Here is a 21,433-nt window from a genome sequence, read left to right as displayed (position 1 = left end):
GATGTAATTATTACAGCCTGCGCTGCAAGGGGGTGGGGGGCGGCGAGCACCGGCTCTTCTGCCTGGCACTGGCCAGGTGGGGCCGGGCGGGGTGGGGGCTGCTCTCGCTCCTCGGCGTCCTCCTAGCGCGTCTGTCGCTTGGAGCGAGCGGGACCAGGACCTGGGCGGGGGCTCTCAGGAAAGAGTACAGAGGTGGGGAGGGACGGCAAGCAGAGCGCTCCGCTAGAGATGAGGGGTCGCAGGTGCAGAGCCGAGCGCGGCGGCTGTGGGGTGCTTTGCATCCGAAACTCCACGTCTCCTGCGTGGCTTTTCCCCACTTCTTAGCGAACATTGTGCCAGCCACCCGCTTGTCGCTTCTCTTAAACGAATGACGATTTCCGCTAAGGTTGGAATCCGAAAAGCGTGACTTATCAGCAGCGGCGGTCTCGAATCGATTAAAAATAAAGCGATGGGTAGCCAGTCCATCCTCTGCCTTGGCTGATCTGCCGGCCCGGGCTGTGGGTGGCGAGGCACACCGCGCAGCCGCTCCCCTGGTGTCCGGAGGGTGCTCCGACGGCACGGGGCCTCGGGCTCACTCTCCGTGACCCGCTCACGGCCCTTAACTTCCTATCTGAGTGGAGCCACGAACCCAGTGATGTGTCCGTACTTACCGAAGACTCGCTGCAGAAGGTGAATCAATCACATTTGTAATTAGAAGACAACCCAATGTCTTGGATGGCCCCAGGGGAGTTCGGGCACCCTTTCAGGAGGGCTCCTCCTACGTCTCCAGGTCCATCTAGCCTGGGAAGTAACAACCCTGCACCAGAAGTTAAAGTGCACCTCAACACCATTCTGCTCTTACTCCCTTCACGTTCTCTGTGGAAGGTAATAGAGCGTAAAGGGAAAGAAAGGTGAAATGATGAAAAAGATGGTAAATTTTGGCAGGTCAAATTGTTACTTTGGTGTTTAAAAAAATGTCATTAATCAGGATTTTTCAGTAGCCAAATCATCTTGTGCAGGCAGCTGGGTGACTCACAGAGTTGGCTCCCATGGTAATTGTAGAGTATATGTACTGTTTCCTTTTAGATGGTGTGACTTTTCATTACTTGGACGAGAACAAATTAGAATGTTTTATACCCCACATCTGGCTGCATGGCTGGGCTCAAGCACCCAGAGCTAGGAAGATGGTGGAACTGGTGAGAGAAAGTAGGAGGAGTCCTGCCCTAACCCTGTTATCCACTTCCTATTACTCAAGGTCTTTCCCGAGAAATGTGGGATTTGTTCTTAAAGACAAGCTGTCCGGGCACTGGCACTGTGTCTGTGAGCCTTCTTCCTGCCCCTTTGCATCTCCTGCATCACCTGCCTCCTGGGTTCTTGGTGAAGAGGTCAGTGGAGGGGCAGTAACTTCAGTTCTTGAGGCATCATGTGAATTTGTATGCTGCATTTTAGGTTAAAGGGTAAACTTAGTAAGCAGAGTACCATGTCAAATAATATAAATTGATGAAATTAAAATTTTCTCTGAACAAGGATTTTTTTTTCTCTCAGAGAAGCACTCTAGGTCGACTTCACCTTACTAAGCATTGTTCCCTTTCCTTTTAAAGAGCTTTGCATTTACTATCCATTTATCCAAAGTGGTGCTCCTTGAGGCAAAAAGAAGCATACTTATTTACTTATGTTTTTGTATGCCTCAGGCTACCTGTGTTCTGGATGGGATAATAATGATGTTTTTATAGATTTCAGATCTCATTACATTTTTTCTCCCCAATGACATGTATGTCCTTCTATGGCAATTCATAGCTTTTCCAATTTTCATCCCCTTTATTTTTGAAATTGGTGGAAATTCCAAACTGAATATTAAAGGCAGATATATACTTCACAAAATCTAAATAATATTGAATTCTGTGTGCCTGAAACCTGATCAATTCTGAAATTTGAGGAAGATAATATTTTTTAAGTATCAGAGAATTTGTTATTTTCATCTTTTTTTTTTTTTTTTTGTACTGGGGATTGAACTCAGGAGCACTTGACCACTGAGCCACATCCCCAGACCTATTTTGTATTTTATTTAGAGACAGGGTCTCACTGAGTTGCTTAGTGCCTCACTTTTTGCCAAGGCTGGCTTTGAACTCACGATCCTCCTGCTTCCGCCTCCTGAGCTGCTGGGATTACAGGCATGCATCACCATGCCTGGCTGTTTTTTCCCCTTTAACACATTATCTCCCATAATGTTGAAATTGAGGAAATTTCATAATTCTTTTATAATGATATTTGAAGTAAAACCTCTCAGATACCCAAAAAATAGCTTGAAATGCACTTTGATCATAGATTTATAAGGAAGTTAATTAAGTATATTATCTATGGACCTTTGGAATGGATATTCCATGGTCATTCAATGGCCATGATAAAATCACCATGATTCATTGTTTGGCCAGATGGGAGTCATATTCAAAGCATCACAGTAGGTTGCTATAAAAGAATTACAGCCTACCACACAGGAAGTTGGGAGCAAAAACATTCTATGCAGTTGAAGTATTCTTAACCACAGTTTTACCTAGTAGTTGTTATTCATCATAGAAGAATTCCTGGCTCATTACCATTTTAATGGTATGTTGTTTCTAGGTGCTCGGTGTGTATAAAGCTGAGTATAGTAATTCGAATGTCTCATGACAAAAGCACTCTGGTTTTCAGGAGGTCAAGCATCTGGGCCGACTGGTCATGGGTTGTAGGCTGTGCAGACTCCAGTGTAGATCTGCAGCTGCTCTTGGTCAGCTCCCCTTCTAGGTGTTCAGAACAGAGGCAGACAGCAGATTTGGATTCCACATTAATCTCCTTGACAATGGCAGCTGGCATTCATATGTGAACCACTGATTTTCTTTTTTCCTGCCATTGTTCCTTGCTTTGACTTCATCTACCCATGAGAAGGCTTCTCCCACCATCAGCTCTGGGTTTCCTCTCACTATCCTTCCTCCTAGCTCCAAGAGCAACTGCAGCTTCTTTTGGCTGTTCTCCATCCCCCACAAAGGGCACTATAGGTGCTTCTAAGATGCACTCCCACCGGGGTGCCACTGGTGATTTTTTATGGGATACCAGTTCTTGAACATTGTATCTTTCTTTCCTGATGTTCCAGGAAAGTTAGGTTAGGTTTACTGGCCAATTACAATGAGTTCTGGTGTATTTGTGCAGTATGAATTTATTCCAAGACCCTTGGAAGGAGGATCCCCAACTCGGGGTATGGCTCTGGCAGGCCAACCTCTTGTGGTCACAGGAGTCTGTCCTTCTCTTGAGTCATTAAATCATCAGAGAACAGACACTCCACTCAAGCCTATAATTTTATGTGTCTTTTGAGGAGAGGAAAGTGTTAGGAAATAAGGCGTGGAGATACTGCGATCAGTACACAGCTTTACTTGCCAGAACACAAAGCCAACTCTGGGCCGGCACCTGTCTATAAGAGAAAAGGACAATGCCCATAACTGGAGATGGTGACCTGACCCTGATGGCAGTCTTGGCCAAGTACAAACCAAAGTACACCAGAACCGTCACTACCCCTTGATTTTAAGTTATGTGAACCAGGAAATTCTCCCTTTGAATTGGGTCTTCTTCCCTGACATCCAAATGGGGTGGGTTTAGTTTCTTCAAAAGTTTCCATGTCAAAGCTTTCATTGTGGGGTAAAATTTGTTCATTACCAGGTGATATGTATATATATTTTTTTATCCAGTATGCTTCTTATGAGGGAAAAAAGGAACAAAATTTAAATCAATCATTTCTGGAAATGAATAGACATTTGGAATCAGCTCATCCTTAAAGCTGTAGCAGCAGTTTTAAAAAGTAACCTTGTGAAAATAATTGGTCATTGTTTTAAAAATTATATCCCAAGTCAGGTGCAGTGTCCTATGTCTATCATCACAGCAGCTCAGGAGTCGGGGCCAAAGGACAGAAATTCAAGGCCAGTCTTACCAACTTAGCAAGGCTTTAAGCAACTTGATGAGACCCTGTCTCTAAATAAAATCTAAAAAAGGACTAGGAATGTAACTCAGAGGTAAGTGCCCTTGGGTTCAATTCAATAACAAAAGATACCCCATACTTTGCACACAGGAGGGAAGCTAGATAACAGGTTCCAGAATACAGTTAAAAGGAAAAAAGTGGGAATTACCCCCTCAGTCCCATAAAGTACATATGTTAAGCCAATCAACATTAAAAAACCAACCAACCAACCAACCAACCAACCAACATGCTTTTGTGCTTAGTGAACATTTGTCTTGCTATTTCTACAATGCTGATGAGCAGCTTTCTGTCCTGTCCGCACAAGGCAGTGACTGTGAGGCAGGTCTTCTGTGGGCCTGCCTGGGCTGCTGAGTGGCACTGAGAATCCCTTTGGCCTTGCTATGCTTCAGTTTCCTCCACACTCAGAGAGGTGCAGTGTTACCTTGCTAGGTAGCTGTGGGATCTTAGAAGCCTTGAGAACTGTGTAAGTGCTCAGTACTGAACTTATTTAACCCTGCAGCAGTGAAGCCAGGTTTCGGTGTGGGCCACCTTTGTTGGAGTTCCCATACAGCTTTACTGATTATTATGATTAGTCATCTTTTACTTATTTATATATTGTTTGACTATTTCCTTTTCTTAAGTTTTTTGACTGAGCTCAACCACAAAAAGCATGGTGAGAAATGTTAATAAAATAGAAATAGGAAGAGCCAGCCAGTGTGATGACCATGAAAGGAAATGCATTCTCCAGGCATCACATTTGACTTTGAGCTCAGCTCCTTGGGAGTCAACAACAACAACAACAAAACCCACAAACCCTCACTTGATTTCCTTATCAGGGTGGACATTCAAACTAATTTTCCAGTGGAAAAAAGTTTTCCCTAGTCTTAAATCATAAAATACTTTTTCATAGTAGATCTGATACACAAGAGTTAGACTTATATAACATGTAACACAGAAGTATTTTTCATGATTGTATCTTGTAGTAGACTTTGAAGGAAACCAAAAGTCAAACACATACACAACCTGCAGGAGGGCATGGTAATCTTTTTCTAGTATTTACACATTACCTCTGTGACCAGGTGGTAAACTATGGGTACAGGAGCCTAGTCTTCATGTCTTTGCACCACCCACAAATCTGTTGTAGTTACTGTTAAAGACACATGAATTCATGCTGCGAATCTTATAGACCAGTCAAGTTTCTTGAGTTTTCTGTATCTTCATGATCCCTAAAGACTTGGTCCGTAAATGCCCATTAAACCTGTTTTAGCTCAAGGCAAGTGCCCTTGCCATCCTAAAAGTGGCAGCATGAGGAGGGAGTCCCCCATAACTCCTAATGCTGCTGGACTGACCTCCTGAAAACTCATCATTAAGTGAATGTGCCATAAGAACATTGTACATTCAGCCTGCCGAACATCCCAGCCCCAGTCAGCTGCCTTGTCCATGCTCAGAACACTCATTAGAATCATCTAACACAACATGATTTTATAATACAGGGCTGACTATTTCATGTAATTTATTGAATGCTGTACTGAAAGAGAGAAATGGAGTGTTGTGTGGGTATGCTTTCAAACCATCGGTAATGGGGATGATCTGTGTCGTCTCTGGCCTGATACTACTTCCACTCCTTCTCTTCATTCCTGTCCCACACACTGGGAAAAGTCTTCCTTCACTCAAGGAGAACTCAGAGGCCATTTCAGCAGATCTCCTCAGACCAGATCGCATTGGTGTTTCTCTGCAGCTGCCAGAGACGGCACCCATGTGCCTCGTCTGCTTTGTCTTCCCAGCTCCCCTCTTTGAAGGGCAGCTTCATGAGGAAGGGTCTCTTGTCCTCATTGTGCTTGGCTCCTGGCTTAGGAGGTCCTGTTTGACCGTGAGTGGGTCAAATGCATGAGCAGAGCAGAACTGTGGTCTCCTGGGCACCTGTCTCCATTTCCCCAGGTCTGGGTGGTATCACCCTGCCCCTCCCTCCACGCTGTTCCTTGGGTCCTTATCTAGCTTCACGCCATTAGACTCCGTGCCTTCACCCTAGTTTAGCAATTTCTTCTTTTATGTCTTTCCCTCACATTTGTTCTTCCAGACCTTGTTGAAGGCTACTTCCCTGTGGTGTGTCTCCCAGGCTTGGTGCCAGATGAGGTCATCCTCTCAGCCCGCCCTTTGTGCTCTTGGAGAGCATGGTCTGTGGAAGTCATGGTGGGGTTCCTGAGGCAGGGCAGTGTCTGGCACTGTGCTCGGCACTGCAGAGATGGCAAGGAAGGGGACAGGACTGGGGCCCCTGTCCCCACATCTGCTGTAGAGCTATAGACCATACTATTCAGAAAACATCTGGGTGAATAAGTAAATCCACAACCATAGAAGACCCTATTATGGTACCCAGTTCCTCATCTGCACGTCTCATGCATTCTGTCTCAGTTGTGTTTATGTATGATCATGACAGGAAACTGTAAGCATATTGATGGGTTTGTATGTTTTTCTATTCTCTCTCTCTCTCTCTCTCTCTCTCTCTCTCTCTCCCCTCTTAATGTAAAACCTTTGGTCCTTTAAAAATAATTTCAGTTTTTATGATACTTTCTGAACAAATTTATGAACTGTTTTCTGACTGTCAAATGTTTAGTATAGACTGTATTGTAGATAATAAGGAAACTTGAATCCACAGTTGAGAGTTGTGATTTTGAATTTTTGTTGGTGGCCCTTCTAGTATATGACATTTCTGAGTTTAAAACAAAGTGTTCTAGTTTATCAATAGAATTAGATTCCAAGTTTTATTTTTGTTGTGAAAAAGGAACTATATATTTCTTTGAGGTAGCTAGACAGTATTTCTTATTCATCTACTTGCCTGCTTCTCAAATGATGTTATCCTAAGTACCAGAGATCTCAAAAGAAAACTTATGCATTGTACACGTATGCCTATATCACAACAAATCCCAACATTATATATGATTATAATGCACACAAAAAAAACCCTCAAAAAATCTTGAAATTTAGATTGGTCTCATAAAGATTGTAGTCCCTGGCCTAGCCTTTGAATCCACACTAGTCTGAAACAGGGCTCTACTTATTCTGGTGAATCTCATGAATTTGGGAGCTAAAAATAAAGGCATACATTTTTTCTCATAAATAACATACAGAAATTTAATTTTATTCCTACAATATGAAAGGATGTTTGTGAATTATAAATGTCTTTTGGGGATGGGGATATGACTCAGTGTCATAGCACTTGGTTTGATCCCTACTACAGCAAAACAAATATAAATAAATAATAAAGTGAAAAATAAGTAAAATTTTCTTTACATATAACTAGTCCCAGCATGTTCATGTCTGGGAACTTATCCTAAGGAAATAATCGTGAATTGGTAGGAAGTTATCTAAGCAGATGTTTGCTCTAGCTTTGTTTCATAGCATAATATTAGAAAATGGCAACAGCAGGAGACTGGATGAAGTTATTATGAGGGGCCATACTGTAAGAAACACACCCGTTAAAAAGACGAATGTTAAATATTAATACCACAAGATGTTTCTGTCCTGTGAAGTGATTGCAAGGTAGCATGCACAGCATCCTACATGCCCATGGAGCCCCTGAACTTGGAGACAGAGGGAAGACTGAAGGGTCCCCATCAGCCCAGTCCCAGCCTGTCTTCACAGTGGTTAGGGTAGCTGCACAAGGTAGTCTGTGCTGCCTTGCGTGTCCTGACTGGGCCAGCTGTCAACTCCTCTCCCCTTGATGATCCACTTTGTCCCTTCAGCTTCCAATTTCCTGTCTGGAGTTAGGGCCTTTACATAGGCTGCCACAACCTAGAGGGCTCCTGTGCACCATGGTTTCCTCCTTCCTCAGCTCCCTCTACTTTTTCCCCATATAGTGCTTCTCAGTTGACCTTCATGCTCTGGGCCATTTCCCTTGCTGCTTTCTCATGTGCTGTGTGATTTGCTTATTTATTCTTAATATTTGTCTATTAATGAATAGCATTGACTGGGCACTTCTTGTGTGCCAGGTTAATTAAGGCACCCATGTTGACTTATTCTCTCATAGCTCTGTGGGGTTAGGACTGCTGTTCTGCATGTTGCAGAGGAGACTGAGGGAGAGAGTCTGAAGTCAGGGACACAGTCTGGCCAGAGCTGCAGACCTCAACATGGTATGCTGCTTTAGAGCTGGAATTTGTAATCACCACCATGAATGTTGCTGGTGGAGATAGAAGCTTTATGAGGACAGGTGTTTGTCCATTTGGTCACTGCTTTATCTCAAGCATCTGAAACATGCTGGGCAAGAGGCATCTGGTCAGTGTTTCCTGAATCTATGAATGCTGAGCCATAATGATTTTGATTTTCCTGTCTGTGTCAATGTCTTGGGCCTCACATATACAGAGTCCTACAGATAGGACTTAAACAAGGATATCTGTTAGCTCCTATAGTAAAGGATCTCTGCAGGATGGGGTCACCCTTCTGCTCCATGGCTGTCACTACTGTGACATTCCCTCTGGAAGGCGTGGCAGCAGTAAGCAGAGGAGAGACTTGTTCCCTCAGCAGGGTTTGCCAGCCTCCATAATGTGCCTAGGTGGAACATGATACAAGTGGGCTTCTGACTTGTTCAAGTTCAAAATAGTTTTCCTTGGCTTGTGGTGGCCTTGCCCAGCACGGTCATTCTGTCCATAGGCCCTTGTGATCGATGGCTCTGTCATTGTCAGGAGAAGGCTCTGTGGTCACCCTATGCATCCTCAACCAGCAGGAGAGAGCATGGCGGGTGGTGTGTAGGAAGGTTTTTAGGCTTAGCCTTCTGCTCATACTGTATCAGCCTCCGTCAGTGTCACACATACCTACCTGCAGGGATGTGGACCCACACAGGCCATCAGCTGATCTCTGCGGTGAAGGAACTTTAGAAGTCCTCTGGAAGACTTTGCCTTACATCTTGGCCTATCTGCATCAACTATTGACCAGAGTAGGGTAACCAACATTTGGGGATTAGGTTAATCTTAATATGCTTTCTGGACTCAGCTGTCCCTGGTTCCCCTGTGGTCATGCAGTAGAGTTAGAACTGGAGAACAGCTGACCTCTCTGTTAGGAGAGGAGGAGTGGCTGGCTGCTCATTCACAAGCAACATCTCCTGTAACTAACTGTTCTTGTGTTCTGAATTGCCTATGGCATGTGTACTTTTGTAATTTAATGAAGCCTTACAGACTTCTTTTAATGTTCATCCAATATAAGGAGTGCAAAAATATTGTCAACATTGAAGCAGAAATCTCCTCTGAATATCCATTAAACTTGTTGGAAATTTCATTCATGACTTGTCAGTCATTTGTGCATTAACTATTGATTGGATTCAGCAGCTATGTCACTTGTGGGTCTCTGGCTAATGTAAGTGAGACTGACACTTTGGAAGGACCTGGGCTAGTGCACAGAACCAAGGGAAAGCTGAAGAATAGGTGCAGGAAGGTTGCAACCCTGGCAGCTCAATAGCAGGGCAAAAGGGCTGCAGCCACTCTCCATCTCTGCCTTGCTGTATTCACAATGCAACTCCATGGAGTTCCGTAGCTCAGCCAGCTGCTTTGTTTTAGTTGAGAAGTACCAGATACCTGGGAAGAGGGAAAGGTGTGAGTCACTCGAGACAATGGCAGTGCAAATACATGCAGTCGCGTACTGGGTGCAGAAGTCTCTTACCTGTCTTCTCTTCTCCTAGCAAAGCAATGTAGTCCAAGTCACAGAGGTGAGAGATATCCTACTTTGTATCATCTTATAATGCATTCTAGTATTTTTAAAAAAGAAAATACTTGCATATGTAGTGGGTAAAATCCAGATCCTTGGTGTTACAAATTCATTAACAGCATCACTAATTACTATTCAAAATATTAATTATCTGCAGCATGCACAATTCATTCTTTTGGTCCTGCCTGAGAGTCTTTGCTCTGTTTCTTTAAATTTTTCTTTTATAATATGTATAGGTGGTTCTTTGAAATTCATTCATTCTTTTCTCTTGGAACAAGAATTAGGCAAAACCCAGAGGCCTGTGTTTTATTGTACAGTGTGGTAATGCATTCCCTTGGTTCCCAGATCTTCTCTTCCTATTAACTTTCTTTGTGTTATTCATCTTTTTTAACTCTCTCTCTCTTTTTTTTTTCTGCAATGTACTCTGTCCTCTCCCTTACCTGGGGGTGAAATCGGAGACTAGTTGAACTACTTTTGTAAATTATCTCTTCCTCTTATTCCTCCTCCTTTGCCATATAATCAGTCAAATATTTAGAAATTATAGAGAAGCATAAAGTAAGATATTTACAGTCATCACTAATTCCATGATCCAGAAATAATTTAAATCTTTTTTTTTTTTTTTTTTTGTATATTTCTTTTCAGCCTCCTTTTCCTTTCTGTTTGCTTATTTGTTTAGGACTGAGGGTTGAACCAGGGTGCTCTACTCCTGAATTGCATCCCAGGTCCTTTTTAAAATTTCATTTTGAGACAGAATCTCAGTAAGTTGCCCAGGATGACCAATTTATCCTACTTTAGCCTCCAGAATACCTGGAATTACAGGTGTGGCCACTGCACTCTGACCTTCTTGTTTTTAAAACCCAAATTGGGAGCTATCCTGTTTTTTTCCCCTTTATATTCTTTGCTAAGAATTTTCTCATACATCCAAATTATTTTAATTTTTAAATTGATATTTAATATTCTCATATGCAGTATGAGTCAACTGTTTCCCTAATGATCAACATTTAAGTTACTTTAAAAAATTTGAGCTTTTACTCTGTGATATTTCCTGAAAATATGGACTATTTTTCTCCAGTAAATTCCTAGGAATAGTATGATTAGTTAATGGGTATGTTTAGTTGATTAGGGTTGCTCTAATGAATTACCACAGTGAAGAAACTTAACAGGACAGAAACACATTCTCTCACAGATCTCGAAGCTGAATGTTCAAAATCAAGATATCTCAGAGCTGTGCTTTCCCCAGGGGCTCCTGGGAAGAGCCTTCCTCCTCTCCCATTCCTGGTGCTTTGAGCATTCCCTGGCTTGTGGACCAGTGGTCCCAATTCTATCTTGTCTTCTCATGGTGTCTCCCCTCTTCTACCCATTTAAGACTCCCTCCCAGGGACACTTGTGGTTTCATGTAAGACCCTCCTGGGTACTCCAGGACCGTCTCCTCATCTGAAGGTCCTTAGTGTATCATGTCCATAAAACCCTTTCCAGATAAGACCACATTCACAGGTTCCAGGGATTGATGGGGGCTTCTCTTGGGACCACTGTGTCTGTGCCAGTGGACACTTTTAAGAATATGAAACCTCCACTCAGCTGTACTTTAAGCTGGAGGTTTCCACCAGCATCTAGTAAGTGCCTGTTTTGCTATAGCCGCAGCAGTAACAAGGAAGGTAGAGATAGGTGTGCTACAAGAAAAAGTGGCAAGGAAACTGAAGTGAAGGGCAGCAAAAGAAGGGAGCGGCCGAGCGGATGGGGATTTAGAGTATTTTCTGAGCCTGCTTCGATGAAACCATAATGCAGCCACTCCTACCCTTAAAGAAGGGTTAGGATCCTTAAAATATAAAGTTTTTTTCATGTGTGCATAAGAAGAGGCAAAGATGTAAACAGACAAGTCATAAAACAATCAGGATTTTGGTCAATAAGCATTTAAGTATTGTCCATAAGAAATGGTAATGAAGAGGCACATTGAAACTTTACTGTTTTAAACTGTCAAGGGGGGTTATTGTTTTATTTTATTTATTTTTTTCCTTTCATGCATCATTTATTTTATTTTTATTTGTAAGGGGGTTATTATTTTAAAATAATTAATGGCCGCACACTTTGGTGTTTGATTTTCAAGGGGACTGGAGCTCAAGGCCCCTTTCTTGCCTGCAACTGTCCTCTTCATTCTGGCTCCAGCCAATCTCTCTGCCAAGTGGGAGTAGGTACCCAGTGGGGCCACCTCCTCCTGTGTTTCCAGCTGATCAGAGAACACTGCGTTCCCTCCTCATAATCAATGTGAGCTTCCTATTTCAAAAAGCTTAATGGAATAGCATTTTTTTTTTAAAGAATTCAAGCTGGCTAAATTTAGTGTCTGAAAAATGTCCAGTCCAGAAATAGATCTCACTGGAATATCTGTGCCCAGGGCTGGCTCTTTGCAGCAGGAAGGGACCCTGGCTGGAAGTTTCTTCTGGTTTCCGTGTTGTCACACAGGTGTCACTGGACACAGTGATCTCTTGCAGCCCCTGCCAGCTGAAAACGTGTTCCCATGTAGTTGTCACGCTAGCTGTGGCCACCTCTCAGCTCTGTGCAGCTCTCTTCCCAGCGCACGGTCCTCTCTTGGGACATTATAGAAGGTGTGTTGGGAGGTTACACAGGGTGACTCCCCTTCTAGTTACTATCTATTTCTTGGTCTTTACAGTGAGTTTTAATATTTCTGCTCTGTCTGATACTTTTTGAAGGCTTATTATTATTATTATTTTAAAGAAGTAGTCGTCTACTCTTGGCATAGAAGGATAACTTCTAGGTACTCACACATGAAGCTGGGGTAAATCCCAGGTGCTTGCTCACTCGTTCTTTACTTCCCTGCTGCTGGGGTGGTACATACAGTACACCCATTCTGTCCTCCCACCACTGGTGTCACAGACGTCCATCACTGTCCACGTCTGTCACACGAAACTCTGAGGTCTGCGTGGACAGGTCTGTCTGATGGTTGCTCTGTTGTAGAGAAAAGAGGAAGAGCTGAGCATTGCTGGCTCCTCATTGTAGTCCATGGAAGATGGGCAGTGTGTGGCTTTACTTTACACTCATCTCCATGTGTCTAGATTGGGTCATGTGAGTGCTTAAAAAGCTGATCAGAGCATGAGGCACTATGTTTGATCCCCAGCACCACATTAAAAAAATAAGCAAATAAAATAAACATATTATGTCTATCTACAACTAACAAATATAAATATAAAAAAAATTACCTGATCAGACTTGGTCTATACCCTGTAGGCTTCTTGCTGAGTGGGAAGCACCAAATGGGTGATGATAGTGGTCCACACCAAGCGGAGGGTGGCAGGAGCCACAGCCCAGAGACATCTGTGGGAGCACTTCCTGGTGTGTGCAGGAAGGTGGGGCTGGGCTGGGTATTCCTGTGTGGGAGGGCAGCACGGAGGAGCCCTGACCTCCTGGCTTGGTACTCTGGGGCTACAGGCAGTGCTGTCTAGGAAGAGGTCTGGACTGTCTTGGATTTATAGATGGGGAGGTACAAGTGGTAGCCAAGAAGTGTTGGAATAGGGTAATCTTGAAGCTCAGGCTTGTACCCATAGAGGATTACTTGTAGCTGGATCTGTATGGTCAGGTAAATGGTGAGTCTTCTGCTGGACACTGAGCCTGGAGAAGGCAGGGTGGTCCTCTGAGCTATCTGGCTTCTGAAAGAGAATGCATCTCTTGAGTTTCTCAGTACAGCTTTCTTTTCAAATATTTTATTATTCTTTCATTGGCTAAGTGGACTCATCTTTATCCAGATTCCCATTTGTTACTTTTAGAAACATGGCAAAAATCATGGTCACTGTAATATGGTTCTCTTATACTTCCTCTTTAGAAGAACAGGGAAATTATAAGCAAAGAGAATGTCTTTCAATTTGGCATATTTAGATCAAGTATTACTATCTCTTCTGCGAACATGAAAGCAGAAGCATTGAAAAGTTAGGCCACCTAACTGGGTGGACATGAACCTCAAGATTCCCTTAGGTGTACAATGTAGTGTACATAGTTACTTCTGCAGGGGAGAGTTCAGTGTGTATTTTCTGAGACTTGCAACTCTGTATCTTAGAACATGAACTTTAAAACCATCTTTAGAGAAATGTCAAGTTCAGGGGAAGTTGGGAAGTCCCATTCCTTTGCTGTGGTTTTTGGCCAATGTGGTCATGGTTCCTGTACTTAAGTTTTTGATCAGGGGCCTCTGATCACTGGGATGAATAAAGGCTGTTTAAGTACCCTTCCTGGTGGACATTCACTTTTATAAAAGAACAGAAGGAGGTGGGCTGTAAGGAGGTGGACTGCAGGTTTGAAATTTCGGAGACGCCCATGAGAAATAGGGTGTTGAAGGTAAGGAAGCTGACGGAAGGCATGGGGCCTGTGGGAACGGGGGGCCACAGAAGGGGTAAAGGTAGAGGACAGACCAGGGGACACCATGGACCAGCTAGAAGTTTCTCTGAGTTCTTTCTGTTCATCAGTTCAGATGCTGTAGGTACAGAACGCATGCCAGTGCAGCAGGCGAGCACCATCTAGTCCTCGAGCACTCCATGTGGCCATCACTAAGACAAGCCAGAGTAATAAAGTGAGATGAATAAGCATCATTTCGCTTGACAAAGTTTTATTAAAAAAACTGTACAGAGACGGGCTAGGACTGTGGCTCAGTGGTAAAGCGCTTGCCTAGCATGTATGAGGCACTGGGTTTGATTCTCAGCACTGCATACAATATAAATAAAAATAAAGATCCATTGGCAACTAAACACACACACACTATATATATATATATAAAAACTGTATAGACAGCAGGGCATATGTTGCAGCCTGCCACAGGTGAGGTCCTGTCTGGGACTTGTGGCCCGTGTGACTGCACTGACATGCCCTTGTATTGCACCAGGATGTTGATGCTGCGGAGCGGATTGGCAAACCGTAGGGTGAGTAGGGGCACACCCTGAACAGGCTCAGAGCCTGGACTTCGCAGGTGTCATCTGCCTCCCTCTGCACTGACGCCTTTGTATAGGGTGGATTGAACTTTGGCTAGAAATAGTGGTTGCAATATTAATCTCTCTGTCCCTTCAGAAAGCAGTAGCTATTAATCAGGTATTCAGGCTATAAAGGAGGGTGAAAAGTGTGGCCGCTGTGTCCAGTGTTTATATTTTCAGTGCATGTGGGAAATCATCCTAGCAATTGATAGTAATATGGATAACTTTGGCTGAATCTCTGGAAACATGCTGATAACATGGTCCTTTAGAAGACATTTTTTTTGTGTGTGTTCAGTGGCTGCAGAAGGGGAGGCTCATTTACAATTTGTGACTGATGGGTCATTCATTCCCTCAAAATATGTATTTATGATTTTCCACGGTGCTGAACAGTGTGCTTGGCTTTGGGTATATTTTAGTAAGAAGGAAAGACTTTTTTTTTTCCTGTGTTGAAAGTCTATAGAGGGAGATAAATAATAAGTATACAATTAAATTGCTAAAAATGCTTTTTTATAGGCAAAATGACTCAGCTCTGAAACAGCTTTGAAGGAAAAGTTTGGCTACAGGGAGGATTGTGCAAGTAGCCAGGAGCATCAGGAGAAGCATGTTGAGGTGGGATCTGACAGATACACAGGAATTGGGATCAAGGGGTGGGGAATATCTCAGGCCTGAGGAAAGTGGAAACATTCGAGCCAAGACTTGGGGAATCTGAGGAACCCCCAGGCAGCCATGTGATGGGAGGTGGTGAGATTCTCTGTGTGTTGGAACTCTGGTAGGATGCTTGATGGCTGTCTGTTCAGACATCTTATCTTGATGGTTTTGGGAGAGCTTTTTTTTTTGTGTGTGGGGGGGTACCAGGGATTGAACTCAAGGGCATTCAACCACTGAGCCACATCCCTAGCCCTATTTTGTATTTTATTTAGAGACAGGGTCTCACTGAGTTGCTTAGCACCTCAATTTTTGCTGAGGCTGGCTTTGAACTCACGATCCTCCTGCCTCAGCCTCCTGAGCTGCTGGGATTGCAGGTGTGTGCCACTACCTGGCTAGAGAGCTTTCCATGGGGAGTTGTGGTTCTGGACCTGTGAGGGGATGGTAGTGGGAACCATGTCCCCAGGCCTGCCCTTTGCACCCACTGCAGACTGGGGGGAGCGAGGGGGTGGTGGGGAGTGAGAGGTGACAATGGCTTCTGCCCCATGTGGGTGGAGCATGCTGTGGTTCATGTACATGTGCTCCCACTGTGATGGGGGCTTGGGGACAGTGCCTAGGGACATCAGGTTCATTGCTATATTTTAGTCATTATTTGGCTAGGGTAGACAGGTACCAGACTTAGGGAAGCTTCAGGTCCTGCTGACGATGTTTTTAATGCGGTACCAGGTGGGTGAGTGGGGATGGACCCAGGAACACAGATCTGGAGCCTGGTCTTTGCAGATGTCATCTGTTTCCTTATGTGTACTGATGCCTTCCATGAAAACCCTGATGGTGTGTTTGGACAGTCTTGCTCATGGGTGTGCAAAGAAATAGTGGTTGAGGGCACCCAGGTCCCCCTGCAGAAGCCAGTATCTGCAGTGGGTAGTGCTGGTGGGTAAGATGTGGGGGATGCTGATGCACTCATGCTGTTTGGGAAGTGGACCAGACATGGCCACACTCAGATGGGGAGGAGGAGCAGTGGTTGCTCCATGACTCTGGCTCAAGCCAATGGGAGGGATGTGGTTGTCTGATGTGGGAAACTATTGGCCTATGACTTGGGAATGTTCTCTGATCTGTTTTTAGTGACTGTGACTGCAATATTACATATTTGAGGAGATTCAAGATGTAACAGGAGTGCATGGACCTTGATTTGCCAAAGCAGGGCTTGTGTTGGGAATGGAAGACTGGTTCGCTCTTTTTTTCCTTGACTTGAATTTGCTTCCAGCTTACCAGCATCTTAGAGAAGAAAGAAGTCTGTGAAGTCAGACGGTTCTGGAGCTGAACTGCTGTCTGGTCAAGCCTCACATTTCACAGATGGGGAAACTGAGGACGGGCTCCAGAATTCCTTGTTCCTCCCCCCAGGTTCTGTGCAACCTCGCCTCCCCACACGGTGCTTGAATTAGGAGAACATTCTTTTAGCAGATCTCCCCGCCTCCAGTCTCTCTCGGCTTGAAACCATCCTACACACAGCTGCTGGGATCATCTTTCTGAAGCCATTTTTATCATGTCACTTCTCTGCATGCTGTTTTCTGTTGCCTTTTGTCACATCCAGATTTCTTATTTCTGGTTCTCAAGGCTTTCTGCAAATGTCCTCCTTCCTGGGGTTCATTAAGAGCCTTTGTGGGATGTTTGCCATAAAGAGTTGCTCTCTCGAGTTCCCTGGCCCTGTTTTTACCATTTCATGCCACTGGGCCTTTGCATGGGCTGTGCCATCTTTGGGACATTCTGTGTCAACCCAAGTCATGTGCTGTTTTTTGTTGCTGACCTATGTCCCTTTCCTGTCTAACTCAGAGCCCCTTTCTTCCCTGAACTTATTCTATAAATTCTTTCTTCCCTCCAACTCTAACCATCCCTTTACCTTTTGGTCCCCTTTAGCAATTATCTATACAGTGTGTAAAAGCTTCTATAAACTATCTTAGATGAGGACCCTCTTGTTGTATAAGGATTAACTAGACATCTGAAAACATACTGAGTACATGTCACTGAGGTTTCTTTGGACAATGGCTTCCATCATGTATCGGTGTCAAGGCAGTTATGTGAGGTTTGGCCTATTTCACTTGTGTTTTGAGGGTGCTGCTCTGGGGGCTGAGCTGCACACCTATCTGAGTGGCTATAGGGCACTCTGGGGGTCCCTGGGAATGGCTCCTTGTCTCCCCTGGATCCTTTGCTGGGTTCCTTGAGGGTCCCCTTCATGCCGTGTTCCATCCTGGCAGTTGGGAAGTGGAGCTGAGTCACTGCCAGGAGGTCCGCAGGCAGAGAGGCGGTTCAGAGCCACGCAGTGCCACATCCAGGCTCAGATGGCTCTGATTTAAAGGTTGTGTCTTTCATCTTCCTATTTTGAGTTCATGATTCTAGCAGAATTTGGGTGGTGGTGGAGTTGTTCAGAAGCCGGATCCAAATCCTGGTGCTCTGCAGTAAAGGTGCTGAGCCATCAGAGGCTGCGGCTGCCCTTTGTGTGTTCAGAATGTGGTTGGAGAGTACTGCTGCCTCGAGGGAGTCTTCCTTGCTATCCTCAGTTCTGCGTATGGCCACTTGACGCAGTGCAGGGTGGTGGACTTGCCATGCCATTGAAGCCTCTAGCCCTCAGTTATTTTATCTGTGAGATGGGGACAATGATCCTTTCACTAGCTTCTCATGTGTTTGTTATGAAGATCAACGTGAAACCCAGGTTCTTGAGGCCTAAGGAGACTGGCGAGCGGGGAGCCACGGAGGTCAGGACGCACACAGTCTCCTGCTGAAGGGGGCTGTGCTTGTCTAAGGCCCCTGTTTCCCAGCACTGGCTTCCTTGTGCATCTGGTTTACAGACACTGTGGAAGCTTTGCAAGCTAGAGGAACTATTTACAAGGTAATCTTGCAGACCCCTATGCATCAAAGAGCAAGTATCATTCACTTTCCAGTTGTTCTTAGCAACCTCTATGACAGACAGGTTTTTTATTTTGTTGATTCTTAAGTATTTCTGTTATTAGAAATCAGAAATAGCCAAGAATCTTACTGTCCGATGCGTAGAGACATCACTGCAAGCTGTGCGTCCTTTTCTGACATGCTGGAGATAAAGGGTCTTGAATTTCAGATATTTTGCCCAACATTTTGGGATATTTGCCTATGCATGAAGAGGTACCTTGGGGATGGGACCCATGTCTAAACATGAAATGCATTCATGCTTCACTTATTCCTCACATGGCTCACAGATGATTTATTCAGTGTTTTTAGTGTGGATTTTCCACTTGAGATTGAGTGTTTTCAGATTATGGATGTTCAACCTATGCACAGGTTTTCTTCAGAACTTTCACAAAATGTATGCTTGTGTGATTCTCTTGTTTTTTGCCCTGATACCTCTGTAAGGCTCCCAAACACTGTACATGTGTACTGCAGAACTTCATCCAGGTTCAGGGACACAGCAGATTGGGCGGCTCAGCTTCTCTGCCTGAGTGTAGCTGCAGGCTGGTCTGGTCTCTACGTGTCTGTTGTTCTGGCATTTTCCTTTTCCCAGTGCATCCTCTGCCAGATCTCCCTCTTCCTCCCTGTGCTCCATCGCACATGACTGTGGCCCTTCCGTTGATGTCTCTCTGGGCCTCAGGAATGTCCCTCCATGTGCCTCCCCAGTGCTGAAAGTCAATCAACTTTTCTCCTGATGGTATGTTCCCTTGTGTTTTCCAAGTAGAGGTTGTTTTACTAACATACACCCATCAATTACTTTGCAGATGGATGATTGGATTTACACACTGGCATTCCCATTTCCTCTTAAGATGGCCTCTTCCCCTGAAGAGCTGTGTTTTTCGTGAAAATCAGCCTCATTTCTGGGCTCTGGCTCCCAGTCCATAAGTGGGCAGAATTGGATTAGATGGTGTCTACAGTTATTCTGTTCTGAACATCAGCTTCTCTTCTGTATTTCTTTGGTCTTAGTTGTTCAGGAAGATTGTCTCTGGTTTACTGACCCTGTGAGGAGTTACCTTCAGACTTCCCTGTAAACGCCATGTCATGTACCAAAGAGTACAGGGCATGTTGCTCAAGGCTGCCTAGGTGTCATCTCCCTGTTCCTTGAGCTGTCAGAAATGCTCTGTTACCCACCTGGTTCACAGATGAGGCCCCAAAACCCCAGGCAAAGGGTTCTGAGTTATGGGGATCAGGCACTCTGCTCCCCTGCTGGGAACTGCTTGGGCTGGGAGGGGTGATGAAGAAGGGTGCTGGCACCGGGAGTCCTGTGGTGTGCCGCCCTAATGTTTCCTTCCAGAACACTCAGCTGTGCCACATTTGTACTTACTGCACAAACTTTGAGACAGTGATAATCATCATTTTTCTCTAGGTGTAGGATAAGGCTCAGCTCTTATTTCCCTATTATTGCTTTGCAGTATCGTTTTATATAAAAAGTTAAAATGGTTTATTAACATATATGGTAATAGAGTTTTAACTATTTGCACATAGTTTTAAAAAAGTCCAGTGGTGCAGAGGAATTTCAGTGAAAAGCAATAGCATCTTGCTCTGCCTCTCCCACCCCAAGGAAGGCTGGTGCCACTTTTTAAAACACTTTATCTTTAAAAGCAGTTTTAGTTTCTCAGCAAAACTGAGCAGAAATTATGGAGATTTTGCATATGGCCCCTGCTTGAAACAGCCTTCCCTGTGTCAACATCCCCCCAGGGAGTCTGTGGTCACAGTGGATGGGCCACACTGACAGGCCATCACATCCAGGTTCTGCAGGTCACGCGAGGGTTCGTTCTGGTGCTGAGCGTCAGTGGGTCTGGACACAGACAGAGGGACCAGTTTCCACTATTATAGGCTGGTGCAGGTGGCTCCACAGCCCAGCTCACTTGCAGCTGTTTCTGTGTGCAGGTCTTCACAGGGCAACTGTGGTCACCTGGTGGATCTACCTTAGACATTAGTCACTGACCATGGCTTCCCTTCCTTCTGTATAACTGATCTGTTGCATTTAGTTCATGCCTTTGCTAACTCATTGGCTTTAAATAATGAATTCCACCTTTTAATTCCTTGTTCCATCAACTCTGGGCAGTGTCCTTTATGGCCTATTTTCTGGTGGAGATGTTTGCACCTCTCTGCTTGCTCAATTTCTCATTTTACTTCTGCATTTGTCAAGGTGGATGCATTTAGATTCTGTTTAGCCATCATAGCTAATTTTGGTGCTTTTGCTGTAGGCTGGAAATTGGAAATACATGTATGTGTTTACATTATGCTCATATTATTGACAGCATGGACTGGTGTACTTTGTTTTATTTCTTAAATAGCTTCTTATTCTTTTTGGAGTTTCTAATGGCGTTTTATTGTATTTCTTCATTGCCTGTTGTTGTTGCTTCATGGGCTCGAGGGATTGTGTTCATTTCTCAGATGTGACTCCTTGGCTTTTCTCCTTCACTGCCAGGTGAACAGATCCCACGAGGTCTCCTTGGGACCTCTGCTCTGTTGGTGCCTTGGTTTTCTCCCGGTCAGAGCCCCTGCTTCTCAAGTTTTTTTTGTCTCGATTTCCCCCTAACCCTGTTGATGGTTGCTTTCCAGTAGTTCCTAGGGAACTGAGAGTGAAAGGCTAAGTTTTCTAATCTTACTTGTCAAAAATTCCCCTCTTGTGTAAGAAAGTTTGGCTGGATATACAGTTTTAAGATTGAAATGATTTTCCTAGGAAACGTTTTACTTCAGTGCTGTTGCTGGGGAGTCTGGCTGCTCTTCCTCTGCTGTAGCTAATTTCTTCTTTCTGGGCGCTTCTGGCCTTTCTTTATCTTGTGTTATGAACACTCGGGAACTTGGGCATGGCATGAAGTCCCTCGTTCACAGCACGGGGTGTGGGCTTCCATTTGTAATTGTGTGCACAGTTTTCCTCTGTGGCAAATTCTCACCATTATTATTGTTTTTTTCTGTTTTTGTTTGTTTCTTTTCTTTCTCAAATTTTAATTCTGCTATAGGACTTTCTCCTACATTGATTCTTAGCCATGTGTCTTTTCTGTTTTATACTTTGAGTTTTTTATATTTTATTATACTTCTGGCAAAATTTCTCAATATTTTATCTTCCAATACTTCTATTAAAAATTTGTCTCAACTGTTTTATTTTTAATTCCCAATACTTCTTTTTTGTTCTCTGTTCCCTTTTTCCCCCTGTGTTCCCTTTATCCTTGATATATATATATATATA

The 21,433-nt window shown here is 44.1% G+C and overlaps 1 long non-coding RNA gene across 1 annotated transcript in view; it reads left to right on the top strand.

Annotated features, from left to right (window-relative positions):
• The first annotated feature begins 73 nt into the window (after positions 1-73).
• The window catches only part of LOC125613242, a 75,614-nt gene continuing 54,254 nt past the window's right edge, over positions 74-21,433 (top strand). Inside the window, exon 1 of the long non-coding RNA XR_007343755.1 lies at positions 74-669. This is a non-coding gene — a long non-coding RNA (uncharacterized LOC125613242). The remainder of the gene's footprint in view (positions 670-21,433) is intronic.

This window comes from Marmota marmota, unplaced genomic scaffold (genome assembly GCF_001458135.2).
Source record: "Marmota marmota marmota unplaced genomic scaffold, marMar, whole genome shotgun sequence".
NCBI lineage: Eukaryota > Metazoa > Chordata > Mammalia > Rodentia > Sciuridae > Marmota > Marmota marmota.
This window is presented reverse-complemented; position numbering and strand designations above follow the sequence as displayed.